This window comes from Geotrypetes seraphini, chromosome 8 (assembly GCF_902459505.1).
Source record: "Geotrypetes seraphini chromosome 8, aGeoSer1.1, whole genome shotgun sequence".
Lineage (NCBI taxonomy): Eukaryota > Metazoa > Chordata > Amphibia > Gymnophiona > Dermophiidae > Geotrypetes > Geotrypetes seraphini.
In genome coordinates, this window is record NC_047091.1 from 137960311 (window position 1) to 137988227 (window position 27917).

The 27917-nt window shown below is 42.4% G+C and overlaps 1 long non-coding RNA gene across 1 annotated transcript in view; it reads right to left on the reverse strand.

Moving 5' to 3' along the window:
- The window catches only part of LOC117365168, a 167044-nt gene that overhangs the window by 91319 nt on the left and 47808 nt on the right, over positions 1-27917 (reverse strand). The window lies entirely within an intron of this gene.

Consider the following 27917-nt stretch of genomic DNA (forward strand, 5'->3'; position numbering starts at 1 on the left):
CACACCGGAATCTCGAAATACAATGCGTGTTCGACTGTGTGAAATATTTACCTATGATGAAGATGATGGAGTTGTGTGTTGTTATTGTCAAGATGCTAAAGCAACTGGAAAATTCTCTACTGGAAAAATATGGGATGATGTTTGGAAACTGGACTTTCTGAGACGCCATCTATCAAGTAAATCTCATACCAACAGTATTAGGAAACTCAGAAGTAAAAATCCGAATTTAAGAGGGGGACTGGTTATCAATGGCATCGTGCAAGATGATCGTATGGCAGACATTAAATTAGCAACGTATCATATGTTAACTGTTGATGAAAGCACAGACATTTCTGTCAACAAGTACTTAATACTCTACTTTAAGTATCAGCCAGTCAATTCAAATGAGTATAGGACATCATTTGATGAGATGCTACAGTTGGAAGCATGTGATGCTACATCAATAGTAACAGCAATTAGGGAATTCTATAGGAAACATGAACTTGACCTCAATAAAATGGTTATGTTCATCTCTGATGGTGCCTCTGTTATGTCGGGCAAAATAGATGGTGTTGCAGCACAGCTGAGAAAAGACATTCCACATTTAGTGCAGCAACATTGTGTTGCACATCGGGAAGATTTGGGACTTTCTGATTCATGGAAAGAAGTAAAATTGATGAAAGAAGTAGAAACTGTAATGAGAACTGTGTACACGGTGTTCTGTCGGTCTTCTACTAAACGATGCAAATTTCAAGAAATAGCAGATGCATCTGAATGTGAATCAATTGCTTTCAGACCTCTGAATGAAGTGCGCTGGTTATCTAGACACTTTGCACTTAAAGCAATTATTCGAAATTATGATCCCCTGTTAAAATATTTTGAAGAAGACAAAGATAATGATCCTATTGCAAAGTACTGCTATAAGAAGCTGAACAGTGAACAATTTCATATTACACTTGAAGTTTTGAATGATGTCTTATCAGAACTGGCTTCCTTAACCATGGCATTTCAAAAACATGGTTTGACACCATTGGAAGCTTATCATCTTGCACAGGGTAAATTGAACAAACTTCAAATGCAATACTTAGGCAACAAGGTTAAGTGGAGTGATTAAGTCAACAGTCTTGACAACAGGATGAGGTCTGGAGAAAAAGTTTCAATGGATACTAATTCCATATTAACCTTCATCAACATCCTATATTTGCATCTGGGTGAAAGATTTCCTGAAAATGAAGTTGAGGAATGGTCTGCTTTTGACTGTACAGCAATATCACAATGCGACTTTGACTTCGGAAATGGACATATCAGATCTCTTTGTTTAAAGTATAAACAATTTCTTCCGGAGGAAAGTGTTATTATTCAGCAATACAATGACTTTAAATTCCTTGTTGCAGAAAAAATCAAAAGCAATCTGATAAACAGCTTTCCAGATATGACAAAATTTGCATTTCAGAATGATCAATTTGCAGATTTAGCAAAATTGATGGACATTGGTGCCACATTTTTAGCATCTAGTTCAGATTGTGAGCGTGGTTTTAGTCTAATGAACAATTTGAAGATTAAACAAAGGAATCGTTTACATTTAGAGCATTTGGAAATGCTGATGCGTGTTAAGAGTCACCTTCAAGATGGAGGCTCAACAGATCTTGACAGAATTTATTCGGACTGGATAAATATGAAAGATCGCAGGGAAAAACTTTAAAAACTAAATCGCTGTTATTTTCTAAATTTTAAGTATAAAGTACAATGATACCTTATTTATATGTAGCGCTCAATGAAACATTTCAATTAAACATAATTTATGTTTATTGAAATGAGACTTTATGATACATAAAGTGTAACTAAAATTACATTGTTAATCCAGACTAAACTCAAAGACCTGCCCATAAATGCCTATAACTAAACTCCGGGCCCTCTGGCAATCAATTTTATAGCACACACAAATTTAGATTTTCTTTAAAATGCGCACAGATTAAATTTTTTGCGCACACAGCCTATGAAAAATTAGAGGGAACATTGCTCCCATTGAAGGAGCCCACCTGCTACATTCAAACAAAAAAATGTTTCTTAATCCAATCCTGAGTCAGGCCAGAAACTGCCAGAATTTAAACACTGACAAACTCTTATCCCTCCCCCCCAAGAAGCAAGGCCTACCCAGTCTGACATATCCCTGGCCTCATTGGGTGTGCAGCTCACCCCCCCTCCCTGTTAAAAATGGGCTCCAGACAAGCCTATTATCCTAATTAACTTACTTAAACAAAACTTATTTGCCCCCTAATTCTATTGCATAAACATGCACAATTTAACACTTAGCACACAAGGGCCTAGATGCACAAAAGTCAGTCAGTATTACCAACTGGATCGCTGTTGCCCAAAGGTCCCAACATCAATCGATGCACAAACAAGTTTGCATGCAAATGATTTGCATGGAGGTGCAAACGCGAAGGAAGGAGCCTAATAAGGAAGTCCCTGATTGGCTCAGACACCTCAGGCCCTGCCTAAGGGAGGAGCCTGACGTATCTGAGCCAATCAAGGCCTAGACCCATCCCCATGCATCACATGATGCACTGGGGAAGGGCCTAAGGCCCAGTGTCAAGGAAGGAGTCTAAGGAAGTCCCTGGTTTGCCATTTATTTTGGCCAATTAGAGACTTCCTTAGGCTCTGGAAGTCCCTGATTGGCAGAGGGATCTGAGACATCTGAGCCAATCATGGCCTTAGGCCCTTACCCATGCATCACATGATTCACCGGGGAGAGGCATAAGGCCTAGTGTTGTCATCGAGGAGCAGATGTTTTCAGTACCTCCTGCTCCCAACTTTTAAGGTACGAGGCAGGGGGGCCTGGAGGGGGAGTGGACGCTTTCATGGCAGGAGGGAGTGAGCATTCCTCCTGCCTTTTTTTCGGATATGGGGGGAGTTCTTTTATGGCAGGAGGGAGTAGGCATCCCGCCTGCCTTTTTTCACAGGGGGGAGGTCCATCGTTGCAGGAGGGAGTGGGCATCCCTCCTGCCGTTTGTTTTAGGTTTGGGGGGGCACCACATTTGTCGGAGGTCGTTGGGGAGGGCTGTCAGCAGCGGTGGGGGACTTTTTTCATTTTTTAAAAATGGGACACATATTTTGCGTGTTTTTTTTTTGTTTTCCTTTTTTTTACTCGTCCCATGTCCCTTTCTGCCTTCCTTCCACTTCTTGCCTCAAGTGCTGTTCTACTTTTTTTTTGCTCTTTTTTTCTTTGCAAGCCCATGGTTTTAACCCGCTTTAAACCCACGGGTTAAAACCATGGGCTTGCACTGTGGGGCAGGGCAGGACAGTCAGGGCAGAGAGCAGGAGATCGGGGCACAGAGCAATTCGGGCCAGAGAGCAGGGCGACAGAAGGCAGGGAAGTTGGAAAGGACCCAAGCGACTGGTCCTCAGCAGTCGCTTTTTTTTGATCGGTCAGCCCAGTCGGTGTCCTTCACTTTTTTTGGGGAATTGCTGCCTGCCTATATTTGTATGCCGTTCCACTTCATTTGCATGCACGGATCGGAATTGGATCTGCACAAAGGTTAGTGAATCAGGTTGGAGGAAAATCGGGCCGCAAACCGATCGATACATGATCGGTTTGCTTAGTGAATCTAGCCCCAAGTGAGATGTTTTGGTGGGGTTTTTTTTTTTTTTTTTTTTTGTAAGTTCAGAATCTTTTCATGAGGTGCTTTAGCCTCACAGAAGTAGCTTTTAATTCAATGGTTTCTGTGAAGAGACCTCTCTGCTAGAGGTACAGTGAAACGTGCCTTCCCTTGTAATTATTGGGTCATCTTACGCCATCCTTCCTCTGCCATCATAAATACAGTTTCTTCCCCTTCACCTCCAGCCAGTTATCGATTATTAATAATCATTTCTATAGTTACTAGATTTATGCAGTGCTGTACGTTAAAACATGTAAGAGACAATCCCAGTTCAACAGAGCTTATAATCTAATTAAAACAGACACATAGGACAAATATCTCAATGACAGTTTTCAGTTACGGGCCAAGCTGAAGAGTGTGGTACAGTGGTTAAAGCTACAGCCTCAGCATCCTGAGGTTGTGGGTTAAAACCCATGCTGCTCCTTGTGAACCTGGGCAAGTCATTTAATTCCTCCCCCCCCTCATTACCCCAGGTATGTTAGATAAGATTGTGAATCTACCACGACAGATGGAAAAATGCTTGAGAACCTGAATAAATTCATGTAAACCTTTTTTGAGCTCTCTTGGGAGAATGGTATAGAAAATTGAATAAATAAATATGCCTAGGTTATAGAATACTATCGGTTATGCACCCGATAGCAGTTCGGTGCCTGTATGCCATTGAACCTAGCGTGTTTTTGCATAAAGGTAGGCAGATTTATACTACAGTAATATTCTATAACAGCAATTAGGGCGAAAATTGTCAATATAGAATTCATCCTTAACGCAATCATCCCAGCACCTAATTTCAGGCGACCTGTAGAGAATCACCCCTTTGATGTTTTAAATTTGGTAACTTCTTTTTCATAGCATAAGCAGATTAGTAAAGTGTTCAGTTTGGCAGCTGAAATGAAACTCTTATTACAGGATGCTAAATGTTTTGGAGTTAGGTGGTTGTTGGCATATGCAGTCAAGTAAAAAAGCACCAAGAATTTCAGCAGATGGAGTTTTGTTTTTTTTTAAAATATAGAAACTGTTCCAAAGGACAGGAAATTGGCAGCTTTTGAAATGTTTACTTTTTACACATGGGTTACAACCCAGTTATTTTATTACCTTGAAACAGTAAAAATATTTAATTAACTTATTTCTGCAATTCAGTGAAATTTCAAAGTTTCAATAACTCCATGCCACATGAGGAAATATCTGAGATTTTAAAGTGTTTTTTTTTGTATCAAACCCTTTTTGTTCCTGTTATTAAAGGTTGTATGTTAAAAATCCAAATGGCTGTATGTTAAAAATCTACTATGGCTTGATCTCACTGATGTCAGGGCTTCTGTCGGCTTTTTTTTCTTTTCATTTTTTTTATGGCACAGATATTTTGCGTGTATTGGCCAATCAGGGACTTCCTTAGGCTCCTCCCTAAGGAAGTCCCTGATTGGCTCAGATGCCTCAAGCCCCTCCCAAGGGGGATCAGGGCCTTAGGCCCCTCCCCATGCAACACATGATGGACCGGGGCAGGGCCTAAAGCCCGCTTTGCACAGGAGGCCGGAAGAGCAGGAGGGACTGAGCATCCCTCCTGCTCCCAACTTAAAGGTACGGGGAGGGGTAAGGGGGTGTCCGGTGGCTGGTGTCCAGTGGCAAGAGGGAGTGGGCATCCCTCCTGCCGTTTTAGTCATGGGGGAAGGGAGTGAGTGCCTTTGTGGCAGGAGGGAGTGAGCATCCCTCCTGCCATTTGTTTTAGGGTCGCCACATTTGTGGGGTGGAGGGGCACACAATTGTTGGGGGCCATTAGCAGCAATGGGTGGTTTGGGGGGGGTTCATTTTTTTATGGGCAGATATTTTGCTTGTGTAATACACACAAAACATCTGTACCATTAAAAAAAAATGAAAAAAAACCCGGCAGGACTATCGGTAAAACAATTACCGACAGGTCTATAGCAGTCAGGTTTTAGGATTGTAAAACTCGATGCAAAATAGCCAAGCAAATGTTAGTGAATCAATCGCTTGGCTATTTTGCATGGGGTTTTACAAATTTGCATGGCTGGCTGAAAAATGGGCGATCAAGGAGGAAAACATGCAGTGGGCCATTTTGTGAAGGAGGTAGGTTAGCAGCGATCATCGCTAAACCTGTTAAAACAGGTTTAGCGACGATCACTGACTTTAGCGAATCGAGGCCTCAGTGTGCTATATTTACACCCTCCAATAGGATTACACAAGATTATAGTTAACCATTCTAAGTATGCTATATTTATACCCTCCTAAATAGGTTAACCATTACAACTAAGTAAACTATAATTACATGCATCCTAATTACACTCTTGGAATGTGTACCATGTGTATGGCTTTTTTTTTTACATGAACTTATTCAGTCACAGCTGCAATATTTTCTTCTACGTGTGTTTTAGACTCTCATATGGCTTTTTTCACAATATTGGTGATTAATACGAGTGATCCAATATAGATCGAGAGATTTACGCATAGATTGGCTCAGTTTTTCATATGCTTTGCGGCATATTCAAGCTTTGTGGTACAACTGGATCAGACCCCAGAAGGTTATCATTAACCGAAACACGGACCGTGTCGGGTCCATACCACATTTATTGCTGTGTGTCATGCAAATTTACAAACTGATTTGTATCATTTTTACTTGCAAAGACTTGTATTGCATTATTTGTGAAGACTTTTATTGCATTACATTGTTTTTATTGTGAAGTCTTTCATTAAACTTTTATATCAAGAGCATCTATTCCACAGTTTCTCTTTTTGTTTGGTGCTTCCATGTGTATGGCTACAGAGAAAAAGAGCTTCTATTTTCCAGGTGTTGAACTCAAGCAGCCTTTGGGAATGGAGGTCATCACATGAAGATACAAGGCAGAGGAAAAGTGACTGCTGGGACTGGGGAGTAGAGAAGGAAAGTAACTGCTAGAGGATGGTGTCAATAATGTCCCCTGGGGCCAGGAAGGGGAGAAGAGTGAGACCGACTCATGAGGTGGGGGTGAAGTATAGTGTGTTACTCAAGGGGTGGGGGATGGAGGGGGAGAGAGAAAGAAAAACTGCTAAGACTGGAGGACAGAAGAGGACTGGAATGGATGAGAGAGACTTCTCTAGTGAAGTTTACCAAATCTAAAAAAAAAAAAAGGGCCAGCGAGATGTCCAAACAAACTCTTCAAAGCAAAATCTTTATAAAGTACAACCCAAATCGGTTCCAAGTTTTGGCAATGATAACTGCCTTCATCAGGGGTCAATAAATATATAAATCAAACTGCAGCTCAGCCGCTATTCAAATCATTAATTTAAGCTAAGCAACTTGGATGCTGTTCACAGTGTTAGTTTGAATCTCAACGGCATTCTATTGAAAAAGAGCATCAAAGTTTTTCCAATAGAACGTCATTGAGGTTTTAAACTAACACTATGAACAGCTGCTGGGCAGTGCTTCAGGTCTGCTCAGCTTAAATTAATGATTTGAATAATGGCCAAGCTGCAGTTTGTTCGATTTTATATTTATTGTATTCTGATGAAGGCAATTATCATTGCCGAAACTTGGAACCGAGTTGGATTGTACTTCATAAAGATTTTTCTTTGAAGAATTTGTTCAGACATCTCACTTGCCCTTTATTTTTTAGACTTGTTACTTTTTTAGGGCGAGTTTCCTTCTTTTTTTTTTCTTAATAAAGTTCACCAGATATTAGCTAGTAAAAAGTATTTCTAAAAGTTAAACAATGAATGGGAAATCAAATAAACCTTAGGGGGTCATTATTCAGAGCAATTTAAGCAGGCAGGAAGCTCTCCTGCCCGCTTAAACCGTCTGCCACCAACTAAGTGGGAATATTCAGTGGCATTTAACCAGAGAGAGCCGCTGAATATCCCTTCAGACTGCCCAAGTAAAAAGTGGGCAGGTCAGGGACAGCACTGGGAAGGAGCCCCAGTAATCAGTTTATTCTATTAAATTGCATGCCCAAAAAGCCTTTGACAAGGTGCCCCATGAACGCCTACTCCGGAAACTGAAGAACCATGGGGTGGAAGGAGATGTACATAGATGGATCAGAAGCTGGTTGGCGGGTAGGAAACAGAGGGTAGGAGTGAAGGGCCACTACTCGGACTGGAGGAGGGTCACAAGTGGGGTCACGCAGGGCTCAGTACTAGGGCCGCTGCTATTTAATATATTCATAAATGATCTAGAAACAGGGACAAAGTGTGAGATAATAAAATCTGCGGATGACACCAAACTATTTAGTAGAGCTCGGACTAAAGAAGACTGTGAAGAACTGCAAAGGGACTTGAACAAACTAGGGGAATGGGCGACGAGATGGCAGATGAAGTTCAATGTTGAGAAATGTAAAGTATTACATGTGGGAAACAGAAACCCGAAGTACAACTATACGATGGGAGGGATGTTTTTAAATGAGAGTACCCAATAAAGAGATCTGGGGGTAATGGTGGACTTGACAATGAAGCCGACGGCACAGTGCGCAGCGGCTGCTAAGAAGGCAAATAGAATGCTAGGCATCATCAAAAAGGGTATTACAACCAGAACGAAAGAAGTTATCTTGCCATTGTATCGAGCGATGGTGCATCTGGAGTACTGCATCCAATATTGGTCGCCGTACCTTAAGAAGAATATGGCGATACTCGAGAGGGTTCAGAGGAGAGCGACGCGTCTGATAAAAGGGATGGAAAACCTTTCATACGCTGAGAGATTGGAAAAACTGGGACTCTATTCCCTGGAGAAGAGAAGACTTAGAGGGGATATGATAGAGACTTACAAGATCATGAAGGGCATAGAGAGAGTAGAGAGAGACAGTTCTTCAAACTTTCAAATAATAAAAGAACAAGAGGACATTCAGAAAAGTTGAAAGGGGACAGATTCAAAACGAATGCTAGGAATTTCTTTACCCAGCGTGTGGTGGACACCTGGAATGCGCTTCCAGAGGGCGTAATAGGGCAGAGTACGGTACTGGGGTTCAAGAAGGAATTGGACAATTTCCTGCTGGAAAAGGGGATAGAGGGGTATAGATAGAGGATTACTGCACAGGTCCTAGACCTGTTGGGCCACCGCGTGAGCGGACTGCTGGGCACGATGGACCTCAGGTCTGACCCAGTAGAGGCATTTCTTATGTTCTTATGTTGAGTGCTATTTATAGCATTTGGGGAATAGAGAATATTTCACATGCAGAAAAAGGTTCTAATAAAATTGTACCAGAGTATCCACTTTTAAAACAGCAAAATGTCTTTTTTTCCCTCAAAATGACCATTTCTAAATATGTTTGCCCTTAGTGTGTCTCTCTTTTTTGACATTTTAGAAAACAAACAAACCCCACATCCAAATGAAAAACACATAGCACAAGCCATTGGAATTTAGGATTGGGGGTCACAGTGGCGTACCTAGGGTATGTGGCACCCGGGGCCCATCATTTTTTGACACCCCCCCCCCCCCCCCATGTAAAAATTTTTTTTTTTTTTTTTTTTGCAATAACCATGAAATGGAATAAATGGTCAGAATAGAAACAGGCAGTGAAAATTTTCTTTTATTGAACCTCATATATGTAACCATTATTCCAAACATAACAAAACATAAATTATGTCTAAATTGTCATGACATTAGAAGTACATATGGAGTAGTTGCAGGCAGTGGCGTACTTAGGGTATGTGGCACCCAGGGCCCATCATTTTTTGACACCCCCCCCATCTATATGAAAAATATGATTTTTAGTACCAATCTACATATCGCACCACAACAGTGTACCTAGGAAAAGGCTGCATCTTAAACACTGCAGTGAGCACTAGAACACCAACACATACATTGTAAAACTAAACAAGCCAGATCCCGCACAGTCAATTGGTCCTGTAGTCAATGCCAACTGAAAACTATGTCTTTTTCATACACACAGAACAGAGATACACCCTCGCCCAAAATGGAATAATCACAAACTAAAAATAGAAATATGTAGACAAAAGTTAAACTGATCCGCCAAGAAACCAGACCCTGGATACAATGCAACACCACAAAAAACAGTAACACATGTCCTCTAATACAGTGCAAAATATAAAGCCAGTAGATGTAAATTTGAAAAAACTGATACATAACAATCACCACTTTATAAATTAACAAATAAAAATAAACAAATAATGAGATATAAAAAAATACAATTTTATTGGACTAATCCCTGTAAGCTCGGTCCCCATCCCCGCAAACCACCTGATTCCATCCACACAAGCCTTGAATTGTTTATATTAAAGTATAAAAAGAAACAATATTCTGTACAATTGTCAATTTATAAATCAGCGTCTTCTCCCCACTCTCTTCCCCATTTCCCTTCAGCATCCTCAGCCCACTCTCTCTCCACTTTCCTTCAGCGCACGCACATAAAAACAAGCAAGTAATTTTATATCATTTTCATTCTATTCATTCATAGAAATTAAAGTCTAGATAATGCCAGTCACATAACAAAACATGATTTTACAAAAATAATTCCCTGCAGTCAAGCCTGCAAGGATTATTAGATGTCTTTCAGCAGTTCCCCTCCCTCCCTCCCCCTTACCTTTGTGGCCAAGTCAAAATGATCTACCAATAATAAAATTTTAAAAACACAAAGCACGCTGTACGCAGAGAAAATGTTAATTATCATTTATATTCCGCGGGTTTTCAAAGAGGTCAAGGCAGATGACTTTATGCAATGTCACCTCAGTAACAACTATACAAAAATAGACAAATATTCCCCCTCCCTTTTTACTAAACTGCGATAGCGGTTTTTAGCGTAGGGAGCTGCGCTGAATGCCCCACGCTGCTCTCGACGCTCATAGGCTCCCTGCGCTAAAAAACTCTATTGCGGTTTAGTAAAAGGAGGCCATAGTGCAAAATATAGACAGCAGATATAAATTTTCAAAACGGACACATTTTGATCACTAAGTTGAAAATAAAATCATTTTTCCTACTTTTTTGTCTGGTGATTTCATGAGTCTCTGGTCCTTCTTCTGATCCTTCTTCTTTCTCTCTCCCCCTGGCTCCCCTCTTTATTTCTGCCTTTCTTTCTCTCTCCTCCTGGCCCCCCTCTTTCTTTCTGCCTTTCTTTCTCTCCCCCTTGACCCCCCTCTTTATTTCTGCCTTTCTTTCTCTCCCCTTGGTCCCCCTCTTTCTTTCTGCCTTTCTTTCTCTCTCCCCCTGGCCCCCCTCTTTATTTTTTCCTTTCTTTCTCTCTCCCCCTAGCCTGCACAAAGCCATCGTGCCGATTTCTCCACTTCCACGATTCTTTCCCTACCCTCACCCCCAAGCCAGCAGCCGATTTCTCCCTGCTCCTTCCCCGATGTCCTGAACTTCATCGGGCAGCAGCAGCATTCACAATTCACTGATGTTGCCCGCTTCAGGCCTTCCTCTCTGTCGGGTCCTGTCTTCATGAAAACTGGAAGTAGGCAGGACCCGGCAGAGAACAAGGCATGAAGCCGGCAACAGCAGCGAATTGTAAACGCTGCTGCTGCCCGAAGAAGGTAATGGAGCACCGAGGCAGTCCGCTTCTCCCCCCCTCCCAGCCGAACCCCCGCTGACCCTCCTATCTCCCCCCCCGTGAACCTTTCCGACCTTCCCAGCGAGAGCAGCAAACCTCCTTCGCGGCTTTCTCCTTCCTCTGCCGCGTTACTGATGACGTCATCAGTGATGCGGCAGAGGGAGGATAAAGCCGACGCTACTGGAGGGAGGTTTGCTGCTTTCGCTGGGAGGGTCAGAAAGGTTCACTTGGGGGGGGGAGAGAGATAGGATGGTCAGCGGGGTTTCGGCTGGGAGGGGGGAGAAGCGGTCTGCCTTGGTGCTCCAAGGCCTGGCGCCATTACCTTTTTCGATAATGGCGCCGATGCTGCTTTCGCTGGGAGGGTAGGAGCGCGATAGGGACCGGGCCAGCTGTGCACCCCCCCCTAAGGCGGCACCCGGGATGGACCTCCCCCTCGCCCTCCTTGGTACGCTACTGCCCTGGGGAAACAGCCTGCAACAAGATCGCGCGATGCCAGAGATTTTTGCCTGCTTCGGCTGTTTCCTCCGCCGCGGTCCCGCCCCTCCTCTGACATCAGAGGAGGGGCAGGACCGTGGCGGAGGAAACAGTCGAAGCAGGCAAAGATCTCTGGCATCGCGATCTTGCTGCAGGCTGTTTCCAGACGCGACACCCGGCGCAGGGGGGGGGGTAACTGGACCGGACCGGGAGCACCCCCTCAGGGCTTGGTACCCGGGGCGGACCGCCCCCCCCGCCCCCCCCTTGGTACGCCACTGGGGGGTCAGCATTTCTAGTAGACTGGCCATACAGACATCCCAGCAGAGCTGTAGGATACCTTAGAGCAGTGTTCTTCAACCACCGGTCCATGGACCAGTGCCGGTCCACAGAAATTTCCTGCCGGTCCACAGGGCCAGCACGTGCATCAGGCCCAAAACAGTGTTCTTCAACCACCGGTCTACAGTGCAATCGATGCGGCGTTATCTTCGAGCCATCTCCCTCTTCCTAACTGATTCAGTGCACAAAGCCAAGTGTAGTGGCTCCTATGGGCATCCTGTGCCTGAACTGGAAGCCTTCTCTCTGATGTTGCAACATCAGAGGGAAGGCTTCCAGATGAGGCACAGGATGTGCAAGGTGCAATTAGTACTATTATGGGGGCGGGATCTGGGGTGGAAATTGGGTAGAGGTGGGTGGGGTCTGGCCCATGACTTAGCCCAGTGTTCTTCAACCGCCGGTCCACTGCAGTGAACTTCACATAAAATGTCCCAGGTACCCATCTCACCATAACCCCCATAAGGTGTATGGTGAGCCCTCCAAAAACCAACAGATAGTGAAGCGGCCAGATTTAGGACCAGCTAAGTGTTCAATAGCTGCATTTACATTCAATACCAATGGTCGGATACTACCCTGGTAGTGAATATCCAGGTTTGCTGATAACTGCAGGAGGTAGCCGGGCTGCCTCTCATGGTCTAAATATTGGCTCCATAGATCTCTGTGTGCCTCTATAAAATGCTAGGACAAAACAGCAGAAATCACGGCTATACTGGGTCTGGAAAAAAATGGGACCCCCAACATTTTTCCAAATAACCCCAAAACATTCTACTGGAGCAGAAACTTCTGTCTGAAATTTGAGACATTTCTGAGTACTTTATTTTTCAACAGGATGGATCTCCAGTGGAGCGAGTTCACAAAACAGTTGAGCTCTTAATTAACAAATTTCCAACAGCTCAGTGGCATCAAAGACTTTGTGAACGTGTCAAGATTGAAGGCAGACACTTTGAACATAAATTATGAGTTAACTAAGGAAAAAAAAGGTTATACTAATGTGTTTTCAAAGATCATACTTAATGTTTAAACAATTGCAAAGTATTTTGAAATTTTTCTGGACATGTAGATTAAAGCTAGAGACATTTACACCAGCTCAGGAGCTGGTATATAATGACCATTTCTAAATATGATGTATGTGCATTCAATCTGCACAACTGCACATATATTTCAAAAACACATGTGTAGAGATTGGATAGAGTCACAAAGAACTGTACAAGAACACACTTGCACATGTAATACTTAGAAGTTATGTACTGTTTTTTTTACCACATGTAGTTTTATACGTGGACCCTGTGGGATAATTTTATAAATGAAAGTTTGTTCTATAACAATGGTCTTTCTAAAGTACTTAAAGAAACATTTCTGTCCTCATGAGGGACTGTATAATGAACGAGAGTTTGATGTGTGAATGTGAGGATTGGTTAGCAACAGAAATTAAACCAAAATCCCTGTATGCAAGCAAAGTATAGTGAATGGGAGGTGGGTAATGCTAACTAACCTTAGAAGAAATAAAGCCCAGAGTGGATTCAGTGACCTGACATTGCACATCCCTGATAGTGGGAACTTTTGGGAGGGGAATCTTAGACCATTAAAACAAGGGTGGATGGTTCCTAGCCCCCTGCCCAGCAATAAGAAGGGTAGTTGGGGTATTTATAATTCAATCAGGTGGAGAGAACTTCCTGAAGAAACAGTGGGCTCAATACAGTAATTGTGCTAAGCCTAGGAGGCGTGGAGCTAAAGCCCAGGGCCGGCTGGTCCTCGGGGCTTTTGTATATAAGTTCTTGAAATCAGAATGCAGCCCAGAACTGTGCAAAGCATGGCAGCTGAATTATGAGAAAGAAACCCTGGTTTAAAGGAAAAACATTTGGGTTTTTTTTTCTTTCCTGATTGAAGCAAGGACTTGCTGTAAAAGGAGAACTTTGTTTGTGATAAACCTTTTCCAAGCATCATTAGCCGGTGTGGCTATATCAGAACCAGTGCAAATTGAACCGGATAATAAAACTTGGAACTAGCAATTATTGGTGGAAGGGGTTTTTTTTTAACTTTTCTTTTTTTCTGCTGCTCTTATTCCAGAGTGGTTCTCCAAAAAGCGCTAATACTTGCACCTGGGGCGGGAGCCAGGTTGCTAGCGTTAGGCTTACTCCTGGCCCCGTCACAATGCACAAAGGGCAAACACACCTAGAAATGGCCATTTTTGAAAAAGAAAAAAAAAAGAGATATTTTATTGCTTCGAAAATGGCATTTCAAACATTCAAGCATTCAGGGCCAGACTCTGCAAACGGCGCAGCTATTGGCGGCCGTCTACAAATGTACCACTGAGTGTGTGTCAATCACATGGTGGCACCGTTTGCAGAATCACGACTTGCGTGAATAGTATTTTGCCAGGATTTTGAAGGCCTACATTTCCGGCACCTACCTTTCATGTGAATTGAGTCTACAGAGGTGTCTACCGGCGTCTAATGACATTTCTGGCATTGGCTATGCCTATGTCAGCCATTAGGTACAGGTAGGCACCTCTATAGTCACAAATACAGCACCACTTCAGGAGGTGCAGTTAGGCGGCTACATTTTTTTTTTGGATGTTAAGTAGATTTTATGGTCGCGGGTCACTCACTTTAGGCAGCGATATAACACCTACCACCGCCTAACTTAAAGCGCCATTTGTAGAATTAGCTCCTCTTGAGATATTCAGGATAAAGCCTGCAATGCTATTCATCTCCTTGCAACAAGGTCTCACGCTGCTTTTATGTAATCACATTCATGGGGAAAAACTTCAATTAGTTTTTCTTACTTTTTTCTGGACAACCCTACTATGACAAGATTGAACCTTGTGCTGATGTGAAGCAAATGTGTTGAGATAGAAAACTTTTAAGCATTTTCATTTGAGAGAAATGGAAGATGGTACATTATTATTATAAAATATATTCTTATATACACTGACACATCGCAGAGTATCTTTGGATTCTGTTTAGGACACATACATGAAACATAAAGGTATCCATGGTCTTTGGAACAATTATCTAACCATACTCCTGCACCTATTGGAGTGACTTTATATCTGTTGCTTCTATTCCATATTCTTAACTATTTAAATGATTTAACAGTAAATTAATTGTAAATATAATCATGTGTAGCATACAAAAATTAATTCTTTTCTGACCTCATTATGCAAAGTCTGAGTTTTCTCTGCTCCAAGTATATTACCTGAGTATCTTTAATTGCACTCTGGAAGCTGAAAATCATTGCATTGGAAAGATAAAGTTAAGTGGATATAGGTTTCTGAACTGGTAACTGGGAGAATGCTACAGCATGAGGACTTAATTATATTACAATATAAATCGCATCTCCTGTCAAATCTTACTGGAGAGGTTCAGTATTTAAGTGAGACTCAGTCTGAACTCCTAGAAGAGCTAGAAGATGAGGATCAACAGTGGAGAAATTTAGTGATATTGGTGTGCAACTTTATTCTGTAATCGTGGGGATCTGTGCGATGGCTCGAAACGTACATGTTTAGGCCGATATGGCCTGCCTCAGGAGCCTTGTGATTAATGTAACGTCTTTTGCATGGTGTGGCTAAAAACAGGTTTGAAGCCTCATCAGAGCTCTAAAGGTGCTTATGAAGAATCCATATAGATCAATCTACACAAGTGAATGAGCAATCCATATAGTCCTCTGATTACAAAAGAGAGAACTATATGGACTGCTGATTCGCCTGTGTAGCTTGATCTATATGGATTATTCTTAAGCACCTTTAGAGCTCTGATGAGGCTTCAAATCTGTTTTTAGCCACACCATGAGCCACAAGGCTCATAAGGCAGGCCATATCGGCTGAAACATGTGCATGTTGAGCCATCGCACAGATTCCTACGATTACAGAATAAAGTTGCACACCAACATCACTAAATTTCTCCACTGTCATTTGTTTGTTACTCAGTTTCAGGGGATCACTGTAGCCAAGGACAGGAAACAATTCAATACCAAATTCACCCAGTTTCAGTCAGTTCCACAAATGCATGTTTGATGGACATTACCAGTGAGTGAAAGGATCTCCATAGGTAACTTAATATAATACTACTGCACATAATTTTAATTCACACCTTGGTGGCTCTCGAGGATAGCCTTCACTTTGGGGATACATACCATGAATTCATTCTTTGTGCAGAAATACCAGTGGGGGCAAGGGAAATGGCACAGTGGCTCAGATGGTAAGTGCTGCATGCTACTGTGAAGAGGCTCCCAGGTCAACTCCTAGGCTGGGATCTCTGCTCACCAGGTTGGCTGAGAATACTGCAAAGGAGAGCTCATAGCCTCAGAGGGAATATAAGGAGAGAAGGGAAGAAAGGGAGTCATAGGACTGATCATTTATTGTTTATTAAATTTTATATACCGCCCTTTTTACAGCACAACTTGCTTACAGAAAAAAATAAAACTGAGGGTGCAGGAGCAGCTTCCTGGGAAGGAGCTGGAGTTCAAAAGATGATTGACAGCATTCTGCAAGCAATTTGCGGGTTCAAATGCAAATCCTAGCATTCAGGAGCACTAAACGCATTACACTACAACAACCAATTATGGAAGCTAATTAGCACCCATTACAATTTGCACGCATATCTAGCTGCATGCTATTTTATAAGGCAGCATACTTAACTCCCACAGTATGTAATTCAAAAGAGGAGTGACCATAGGATTTTCATAGGCATGGGAAAGGCATGGGTACATCAGGGGCTTTCAAACGGTTGTAAAAATAGTTACAGAAAACTAGGTCAGCCCATCCAACTTAGGCACCAAAATTTATACCAGGTTTTAGCAGGCATAAGTATGGCGCTTAAAGTTTGGTCACAGGAATTGGCGCTATTAGTCACAAGAATTAGTGAGATTAGTGCTGATCTTTTCCTGTGCCCATTTTTGAATGTGATTTATAGAATCTGGACCCATGTATCTGAATTCAAGAAAACTTGGGACAAGTACATAGGATCTCTAAGGGAGAGGAAGGGATAGTAGATGGCACAAATGGGTAGACTGGATAGGCCTTATGGTCTTTATCTGCCTTCATTTTTCTCTCATTGTATGTTCTATAAATCACTGTTATTTCTTGATCCTATTCATCCTATTTACTATGATTAGAGGCTGCTGACCTTTCTGACTTTTGTTTCCAAGCAAGTCAGTTTGGAAGGTGAGAATTAAAAAGGAAGTTAATTTACTGTAACTTACAATTCTGAAGTAGTCCAGGATTTTAGGATGAGACTCTTAAAGAATTCCTCCCCCAAATCTGCACAAAACCTTTTGTATAATCATTTTGTATCTGAAAGCCTGTGATAAAGCTGTGGGTATTTTATAACTTACAGCTGGCAGGGCACAGTCTTCCACCTATACAAAATGCAGTTCAATTGCAAGGTTTGGTAGAACTACAATTTAAGTCAGAATGTTTTAAGTCTGGATCCAGCTGAACTCTTGTTCTTCAAAATATTTGCAGGTACATTTGAGATCATAATTGTAGCATTCATTCTATCTGAATGTACAGTAATTGTACTTTGTAATTTTTTTCAAGCTGTAATGAAGTGGTAGGGAAATGTTCATCTTAGCTATTGCTTCTCCAGTTAGTATAAATTTTTTCTTAGTGTTCTGTGTTTTCTGAATTATAGAGCTGACTACCAATTACAGCCACGGGTAAGTTGGCAAGTGTTGTACAAGGCAACTCACATTCATTGACCTGATGTACCCTGCTTTGTTCATTCTAAAGCATTCTTTCAACAAATACTGTATTGTGCTTCAAACTTCTCGTAGAAGTCAGGCAGAGACAAATCAACTCATTTTATAAGATGGCCAAGTCAGAGTTTAAAGATGGCTTAGCCAAGGAAAGAAGATTAAACTACTTGCTGTGTATACTCGAATATAAACCCATCCAAGTATAAACCGAGATACCATTTTTAACACACACCCACACCCCTTTTAGGGGAAAAATGGAAACTCAAATATAAACGGAGAGTTTCTATTCTACCATTCCACACTTACATCCCCTCTGGTGACAGGCATTCCTATTCACCTTCCCTACCGGTGGTGTCCCTCCTCTGCCCATACCCCATCACAACAGCAGTGTCCTGTCTCAGTGCACCCCTCCCTCTGAAATGGCTGGAAATCTCAGCAGCCATTTTCAACATCAAGAGAGCATGGGTAGTAATGAGTGAGAACCACTCCTGTCCAACGCCCCAATAGACCACCAGGGAAGCACGGCAGACCTGAGGATCCTATTGCTGGGTCCGTGAGGGGGGGATGATCATGCCTCTTTGGAGTGAGAGGAAGAAGGAAGGAGGGAGGGGCAACGCTGATGGCAGGGAAATTGCTAGGTCATGGGTGCTGACGGTGTGGGAACTGTCGGTTCTGGGTGGAGGGAAGCTGACAGCAGTGGCAGCAACGGAGAAGAAGAGATGCTACTGGGAGGAAGGATAGTTGGCCTCTAAAATAAACCGAGACTCCCATTTCTGGGCCTTTTTTTGCCCCAAAATCTTGGTTTATATTTGAGTATATACGGTACTCCTTAGATGCACCAAGGAGAAGTTTAGTCATACCTTTTAAGGGAAGATTAGGTTCCTACCTCAATAATATTCTTTCTAGTAGAAAGTACAGTAGTCTTGTCAAGTGGGTTTCTTCCCTTCACTTGTCAAATGGGTTTCTTCCCATCATCTACATTTTTCAATTCTGCATTCTTGTGTCACTGGGCAGTGACTCAGCTCCTCAGTTGGTACTAAACCATGGATAATCCCTAAGAAAGAGAAATAACAAGGAGGACATAGGGAATTCAAGTCTTTTCTGCTCAGCAACAAGAACAATTAATTAGACCAATGGACACATAGCATAAACAAGGTGGAACCAAACAAGCCGCCTCTCTGAGTGCGACCAGAACTAACTGTAAAGCTCCTATAGCCTCTCACAAAGGTTTCATTATAAAGTTAACGGATATTCTTCATACTTGTTTAACAGAAGAACATTAATATCCTCATTCTCTCTTGTTTGTTCACAGATGAACATCTGGAGACACCCATATATGTTTGACAAAGAAAGCAGGCTAACTTATAATCTGACAGGGTAGGCTATCAAGACTACTGTACTCTTCTACTAGAAAGATTATTGAGATAAGAACCTAATCTTCCCTTCTGGTGCAAAAAGTATAGAAGTCGTGGCAAGTGGGACATACCAAAGCAGTCCCAAGTCTAGAGTAGGGAAGTTGAGCCTGTTGTGAGCACCAAGGATCCAAAGAGGTGACCATTGGTGCCGCCACCTCCACTCTGTAAAACTTTGTAAAAGTATGGAGGGTGGATCATGTAGCAGCTTCACAAATCTCCTTGGACATAACTTCTTCTGGTGGAATGCACTTTAAAAAAAAAATCAGTGGCTGTGTACCACAGCCAATATATGCAGATGAAATAGCCATGAGGAGCCATCTGAAAATGGATGCCTTTGGGTCAGGCTTTCCCTATCTGCTAAGGTTGGTTAACAAAAAAGCTGATCTGAGACTCAAAATTTATTCGTCACTTCGAGATAATGAAGAACTCTCCTTACATCCAGAAACGCCAAGACTCTGCCTTTTCCTTTATGCCTGTGGCATGGAACTCCGGAAACCGGATTTCTTGATTTACATGGAAAATCGAGACTACTTTTGGTAGAAAGGAAGGCACAGTGCATAGGGACAAGCCCACCTCTGTAAGTCTGAGTCTGCATGAGAGCACCTAGAGTTCCAAAACCTTTCTCACCGAGGGCCTTACAGAGGGCTCTTCATCTTGGAAAAGAGATGGATGAGGGGAGATATGATTGAAGTCTACAAAATCCTGAGTGGAGTAAAATGGGTACAAATGGATCGATTTTTCACTCCGTCAAAAATTATATAGACTAGGGGACACTCGATGAAGTTACAGGGAAATACTTTTAAAACTAATTGGAAGAAATATTTTTTCACTCAGAGAATAGTTGAGCTCTGGAACGCATTGCCAGAGGTTGTGGTAAGAGCGGATAGCATAGTTGGTTTTAAGAAGGGTTTAGACAATTTCCTGGAGGAAAAGTCCATAGTCTTATTGAGAAAGACATGGGCAAGCCACTGCTTGCCCTAGATCAGTAGCATGGAATATTGCTACTCCTTAGGTTTTGGCCAGGTACTAGTGACTTGGATTGGCCACCATGAGAACGGGCTACTGGACATGATGGACCATTGGTCCGACCCAGTAAGGCTATTCTTATGTTCACTGTGTTCATTATTTTTCAGTTATAGCAGTCCTGAGTACCGCAATCTGTTGATTATGTCTAAATTGGGGAAGGGGGTCCCGTATGTTTTTGACTTATTATTCCTTAATGCCTGCTTCTTTTTAATCTATGTTCCATTTTAAAGCACCAATGTCTGCTGTCTGATCATTTTATCCACCCTGTGTGCAGTATACAGTCATTCAGGCAATCTGCTGCCCTATGGTAGTGTGGTAAATCCATAGTTAGCAGCTGGTTAGCAGCACTCTGCTTTTTTGCTTTATTTTACTGAAAGATTTTAGTTCTACTTAGTAGATGCAAATTGCAAAGGAAGTGTTGGTGTCAGCTGGCTGAAAAGTGATGAGTGTTAAGGACTTTAGTTTTTCACTGGAGGCGTGAGAATGTTTGAGAGTAAAATTGATTTTCTTTGCTGCAAAGCTGTAGACTGGAACACTCCACTCTGCTGCTTTTCTACCAATGTCTTCTTTCACCAATTGATTTAATTGACATTTTTTGAGAAGCAGGAGGGGTGCAATTTATTTTCTGGAATTAATATTTAGTGGTCTGTCTTTTAAGCACTGCTAGACACAAATGGGTAAGTAGAGAAGACAAAAGCAGAGTAAAATGCCGTTCCAGAGATCAAATGGTGCTTTCTGTGTTTACTAGTGAACACTGTAACAGTGTGATGTCTATGTTTTATTTCAGAGGTCCTTACAGATAACAGGGAAATATTGAAAATGACGGCAGATAAAGGTCATATGGCCCATCCACATCATCTGCTAACTCTTCCTCCCCCATAAGAGATGCCTTTCCCAGGCTCTCTTAAATTCAAATACAGTCCCTGTCTTGACTACCACCGCCAGGAGATCGTTCCATGTATCGTTCCATGTATCTACCACCCTTTCTGTAAAGTATTTCCTTAGATTACCTCTGAGTCTATCCCCCTTCAACATCATCTTATGCCTCTTGTTCCAGAGCTTCTTTTCAGTTGGAAGAGACCCACCTCCTGTGCATTTATGCCATGAAGATATTTAAATGCCTCAATCATATCATCTTTCTCATCTTCTAAAGTGTACATATTGATGTCTACAAGTCTGTCTCTATATGCTTTATGATGAAGACCACCAATTCATTTTATCAAGGCCATCCCTTCAGTACAGCTTTTGAATAAAGAACAGAGGCTGCACATTTTAAATCTGTATATTTGATATGATGCTCTATGAAGAGCAGTGTCAGGATATATTGTGACAGTAAGGATGCCACATAATACCGGCCTTAACTTTTGGGTAATTTGTAGCTAAAGAATCTGCTGAGATCTTTCTGCCAAAAATGTTGAAAACCAAGGAGTATCCTTGTCTTCTAATCCTTACTTTGCATAGTATCTCCAACAAAAGCTTATACTCTATTATATCAAAAACTACTGAGAGTTGTAAGACCAAAAGAACCCCAGTTTGTTCTGACTACAATTTTTTTCTATATAAGCCACACAATTACTCTTTTCATTGATGCTGGATAGATATTCAGCTTCAGCAAGACCAAATAGATCCTCTTTGATCACCTTAACCATATTGGGCACTACAGAAAGCAAAGAACCAGCTGTGCAGCAGTCAGATGAAAACCCAAAAGAGAAGCTATGCAACACAGACCCAGTGAGGAGAAAGTAGAGAACAGATCTTGGAGTCCAACAGTCTTTTAAATTTCATTTTATTGTAAACCGTTTAGATACCCATTTGATAAACGGTATATCAAAAATAAAGAAACTTGAAACTATTGAAGGCAGCAGAGGGATCAAGGAAATCAAGAACAAAACGCTGTAGTGATATGAAAGTGTTACATTGGTGAAGAAGGGTTAAGGGTCAAGGACTCGATATACCTTCTTTCTGTCATATAATCAAAGCAATTTACATATTCTGTACAGGTATTTTCTCTGTCCCTACTGGGCTCACAATCTGCTTTTATACCTGGACAATGGAGGGTTAAAGGGGGGAATTCATCAAGGGGTAACATAGTAGAAGACGGCAGATAAAGACCCAAATGGTCCATCTAGTCTGCCCAACCTGATTCAACCTAAAGATTTGTTGGAGGGGGGGGTTCTTCTTTTCCTTAGCTATTTCTGGGCAAGAATCTAAAGCTCTGCCCAGTACTGTTCTTAGGTTCCAATTACTGAAATCTCCATCAAAGCTCACTCCAGTCCATCTACACCCTCCCAGCCATTGAAGCCCTCTCCTGCCCATCCTCCCCCAAACAGCCATATACAAACACAGACCATGCAACTAATGATTAGTACACACCAAATGCTACAGTTGGCCACAGAAATACAAGTCCCCTTCCATATTCACAGGGGTTAGGGGTGCAGCCCCCATGTGAATAACAAATTTGCAAATAACACAAATCTCACCTTATATCAAGGAAAGCCTCACAAAAAAGGACCAGCCCCACCCCCAGCAAGGCCATGTGTACCAGTGTGGAAGAGGAAACTGAAGCACTTCACTTCTGCCTCCTCTTTCTACCATCTGGGGTAAATGGCTGATGTTCTGTTAGGCTCAGGGAAATTGAGAACTTGTGAGAGGAGATGTGTGTGATGCTCTCTACTTGCTTTTGCAATAAAGATTAGACACCATTATAAGTAGTGGAGTGGGTGCAGTTGCAGTTTTTGAGGAGGATCAAACATACAGATCTCCCTCCATATAATTATTGATGGAACAATCATGAATAACCAAAGTCATGAATGCCAAACCTGTGAACATGGAGGGAGACTTGTATAATGGATGTCTTTACGATTTAGCACCCCTTAATGAATTTCCCCTCCAAGTGTCTTCCAAGGGTGGATTTGGTTTAAATCAAATTGATTTAAAACACAATTCAAATTGCTAGTCAGAAAGACTTGGGGCTCCTTCTACTAAGGTGCTAGAGGCTTAACGTGCGTAATAGCGCACGTTAAATTGCTATGCGTGCTAGACCTTAACGCCAGCATTGAGCTAGCGTTATTCTAGAAGCTTCCTGTGCGGTTTAGCGCATGGTAATTTTGTGAGTGCACTAAAAACGCTAGTGCACCTTAGTAAAAGGAGCCCTTGATTTAAATCATGCCTGTGACATTATGAATGGATTAATGGAATTAATTTACCAAAAAACGTAAACATTGCAAGAATATACAGCCTCATGCTACATAATTAAAAAATAGTCCTTATTTCATGATGGATAAATTTTGGACTATAATGTGCCTTATACAGAAAACTATCTTTATAAAGATTTTTCCTCAAAAAGGCATTTTATTTTTTTTTAAATCCAATCTAAAATTTTTTAAAAATCTGATTTTTTTAAAATCATTAATTTTTATCCTGACTTACACCTGATATTAATACTTGCACAGAAATAAGTATCGATCACCCAAATTCTGTAACAGTAGTAAATGCCGCTGCCCCTGACCTGCCTATACTCCTATGACCAAGTCCCCTTTTTTAGCTGCGTACTGAAAGATTTACACTTGCATTTTTATAGAATAGCAAAATGCATATGTAAATCCAAATTGTTGTCACTTAAAAACCAATAACTGATTACTAGCACCCAGTTATTAGTGCCAATTAGCTCGTTACTCAATTGTGCGCCCAATTTTGAGCACACAATTTTGAGTGCCATATATAGAATTCAGAGGACAATGTTTATTGCGTAACTGAACAATAGTGTTTCCTGAGGAACATTTCAATACTTGAATAAGCTGACAAGTCTTTGAAATTGTATTGATAAATTACTAAGGAAAATTTTTTTTATTTTCCTAGACACTAATCTTAGGGTTCCTTTTACAAAGCCACAGTAGCAATTATCCCACAGCAAATGCACCGAAGCCCATAGGAGCTGAATGGACTTTGGTGTATTTGCCATGGGGGAATCACTACCGCGGCTTTGTAAAAGCGGCCCTTAATATTAATCATCTCAAAACTGGATGAAGAACAAAGTAAACACAGCATAAATCAAACAAGTAGAAAGAAACTAGTGGGTCACCTCCAAATATCTGGTTGTTCTCCTATTGCTTAACTGGACCTCAGACTTACATAATTGATTCTTTAGATCTAAGAAGCATATTCTTACTGTATATGTATTTATTTAATCAATGAATTTAGCAATAGAACATCTTGATCTCCATTAAGTACTTTTAATTAAAGTGTAAAAATGTTCTTTTTTTCTACTGCTCCTCTTTTAACAGAGAGGGTAAAATACAATAAAGCTGCTATAAATAAAGATCCCAAAAGGGCAATACAAGGGTAGTAAAACTGCAGGTAGGTAACTGGCTGTGCTCTGCTGCATTTCTTTCTTCTTGGCTTGCTGTTAAACCAAGACAATTTATCAATTATAATATCAATACTGCAATAATCTCACCTCATTATACTCAATCAAGACTTATTAGCTTGGGATTCCCGTTCAAGCAATGTAACTTAATATGGGACAGCAGAAACACAACTGTTTGTTTTTTCCTGCAGAGATCATTGCTCTTCACTGCCATGCAATCAGGATTCTCAAAACAGAAACAGCCTCTGTAAATGTTAACTCACCTGTAAACTTTATTTTAGCTCCAAGCAAGTAGAAAAAGACAAATAACTCTTCCTCTCTCCAAAGTGTCTTATTTGGAGTTGAAATAGAATGGCAGTAGACAGTTATCTACTACAGCTTGGTTATACCTACTCCTTTCAAGAGAGAGACAGAGATTGCAAGGCTCTCCTAAAAACTACCATTGTCCTCTTCAGTATCTACATCAGGGGTGTCCAACCTTTTGGCTTTCCTGGGCCACATTGGCCGAAAAAAATGTTTCTGGGGCCGCACAAACGTGCAAACGCTGCAGCAAGACAGAGGAGGGAGCCGGCAAGACAGTAAACACCTGGGGGCAGTAGAGGAAAACACTGCATCGCCCTCGACCGGGGCTGCACAAAATACTTCATGGGGCCGCAGATTGGACACCCCTGACATGGTTCAGACTTAAAGCTTGGGCCCCGAAAGCGACAACACCTAACTTTGCCTCTGGCTCCAGCTGACCTTCCAGAACCCATGATGATGCTGTATACACCGACAATACACTGGAAAGGAGGTATAGGCTGGAGGGAAGCGAAAGGGTAACAAAGATCTGAGGACACACAACCAGGCGCAGAGGACACACAACCAGGCAGACACAGAGGACACAGCAGGCACAGAGGAAAGCCACAGCAGACACAAAAGACATCCACAGCAGACTGGCAAGTTGGCAGCAATGGAAGCAGTAGACAGAAGCAGGATGTTGAGCTACCCAGTTTTCTGCACCATCTGCCATATGTATGACTACCTCCCCTCTGGGAGGCGGTCTTACATAAGCGCTCGATGCAGAGAACTGGAGAGCCTGAAGAAACAAGTCAGACTCCTGGAGGGCAGAATACTGGAACTGGAGGCACTTCAAGCAGTGGAGGAGGAATACAGAGATGCAAAGAACATCAAGACAGAGGACACCATCGAGGAAGAAGTCCGAAAGCTGGAGAAGTTCATAGAGGAGGCATACAGGGAGGCCGTGGAAAATCACCAGCAACAGTGGAACTGCCGAGATACACCTACAGAGAGTGTGGACCACCCGACGGACAACCACCAGGAAGAAATGGGTGACACAGCAGCGAGATCTGGAAACAGTGGAGGGAACCCACAAGAAGACGAGTCCGGTGCAAGCCAACGCCAGGATAAGAGAAAATGGATGGGAATGAAGGACACGGACCTATAGCTGGAGAGATGGACATACACCAGGGACACGGACCTGCGGCTGGAGAATCAAGAGAAGATAGAGAGGACAGCAATCATTGTGGGGGACTCCATCATCAGACAAGTCGACAGCCACATAATGGGAGGAAGACTGGATCGGCTCGTGAACTGCCTACCGGGAGCCAAGGTAGAAGACATAGTGAGCCGCATCGACAGTGTGGAAGAAGATATGGTGGTGGTGATCTATGTGGGGATGAACAACGTGAGCAACAGGAACTACAACAGGGATGTACTGAAGGACCAGTTCCGGATCCTAGGAAGGAAGCTGAAGACCAGAATGCAGAGGATAGCATTCTTGGAGATCCTGCCGGTACCCAGAGCCGACGAAAAGAGGCAGATGGAGCTGCAAGCATTCAACATGTGGATGCGGCGCTGGTGTGAGGAAGAAGGATTCCACTTCGTGCGCCACTGGACGACATTCTGGGGGAAGAGCAAGCTATTCAGGAAGGACGGACTCCATCTCAGCAGAGCCGGAATGAGGCTACTTGCAAGCAACATCAAGAGAGAAGTTGAGAAGTTTTTAAACTAGGATGAAGGGGAAAGCCAACAGTCAATCGAGAGAGAGAGTCGATGGTTCGGGAATCGGGTTACCCGGAGGATACTGTGCAGGAAGATAGAGGGGAAGGCTCATTAGATCACAGGCAAGACAGATCAAAAGGGACACAAGAGGGAAGGAAATGCAAGAAAGGAACAAGCAGCAAACTCAAGTGTATGTACACGAATGCAAGGAGCCTAAGGAATAAGATGGGTGAATTAGAAGCTATGGCACAAAAATATCATCGGCATCACGGAAACATGGTGGACTGAGGAAAACATCTGGGATACTGTGCTACTGGGATACAAACTATACCGTAGAGACAGAGTGGCTCAAAAAGGTGGGGGCATTGCCATATACGTTAAAGAGGGAATTGAATCTACTGGAGAGAACAAGAGTCTCTATGGGTCAAAATTCCGGGAACAAATGGACTGGAAATGAAGATCGGCATCTACTACCGAACCCCAGGGCAGTCCGAAGAAATTGATGGAGAAATGACGGACGAGATTAAATGCAACTGCAAGGGAGGCAACGCAGTTATCATTGGTGACTTCAACTATCCAGGGATAGACTGGAACTTAGGCACTTCCGGCTGCGCTAGGGAGACCAAGTTCCTGAATGCTGTAGGCGATTGCTTCCTGGAATAACTTGTCAAGGAAAATACAAGAGGAAATGCAATTCTGGACTTAATTCTAAATGGACTGCGAGGACCGGCACAAGGTGTAAAAGAAGAAAGGACGCTGGGAAACAGTGATCACATGATCCACTTCGACCTGGACACAGGGGCGAAACATTGGTCCAGAACGACGGCCATGGCACTAAACTTCTGAAAAGGGAATTACAAAGGGATGAGACTCATGGTGGGGAAGAAGATTAAGAAGAGGATAAGCACTGTAAAAACGCTAGAACAAGCATGGTCCCTTCTTAAGGACACAGTCATCGAGGCGTAAAATCTATATATATAACGTATCAACAAGGTATCCAAGAGGAAAAAGAACAAGGAACCATCATGGCTCACTGTAGAGGTGAAGCAAGCGATCAGAGACAAGAAAACTTTAAGGAATGGAAAAGGTAAAGAATGGACAAAAACTAGAATAAGCACAAACAACATCAACGGCTTGTGCGGCTTCCTTTTAAGGGTCATCTGTCGTTTGGTGAGGATTTGGACAAGTTGGTGAAAGATTTTGGTGATTCCAAAACTCAGAGATTGCCGGAAGATAAGCCTAAGGGACCCTTAAAGGCTTTGTCTTCCCGGCCCTGTTTCCGGGTTGTCAAGTGGTATAGGCCTGGGAATTCGTCCTTCACTCCCACTTACGGTTCATCCTTTACTTCCAGGCTTAGGTTTCCGTATAAGAATTCCTTTCATTCTGCAAAACCCCCAGCCACTCAACCAGCCCATACCCCAGCCTTACATAATTCTCAATGACGGGGTCTCGGCTCCCTCCGCCCTGCACAAAGGGGGACGGCTGT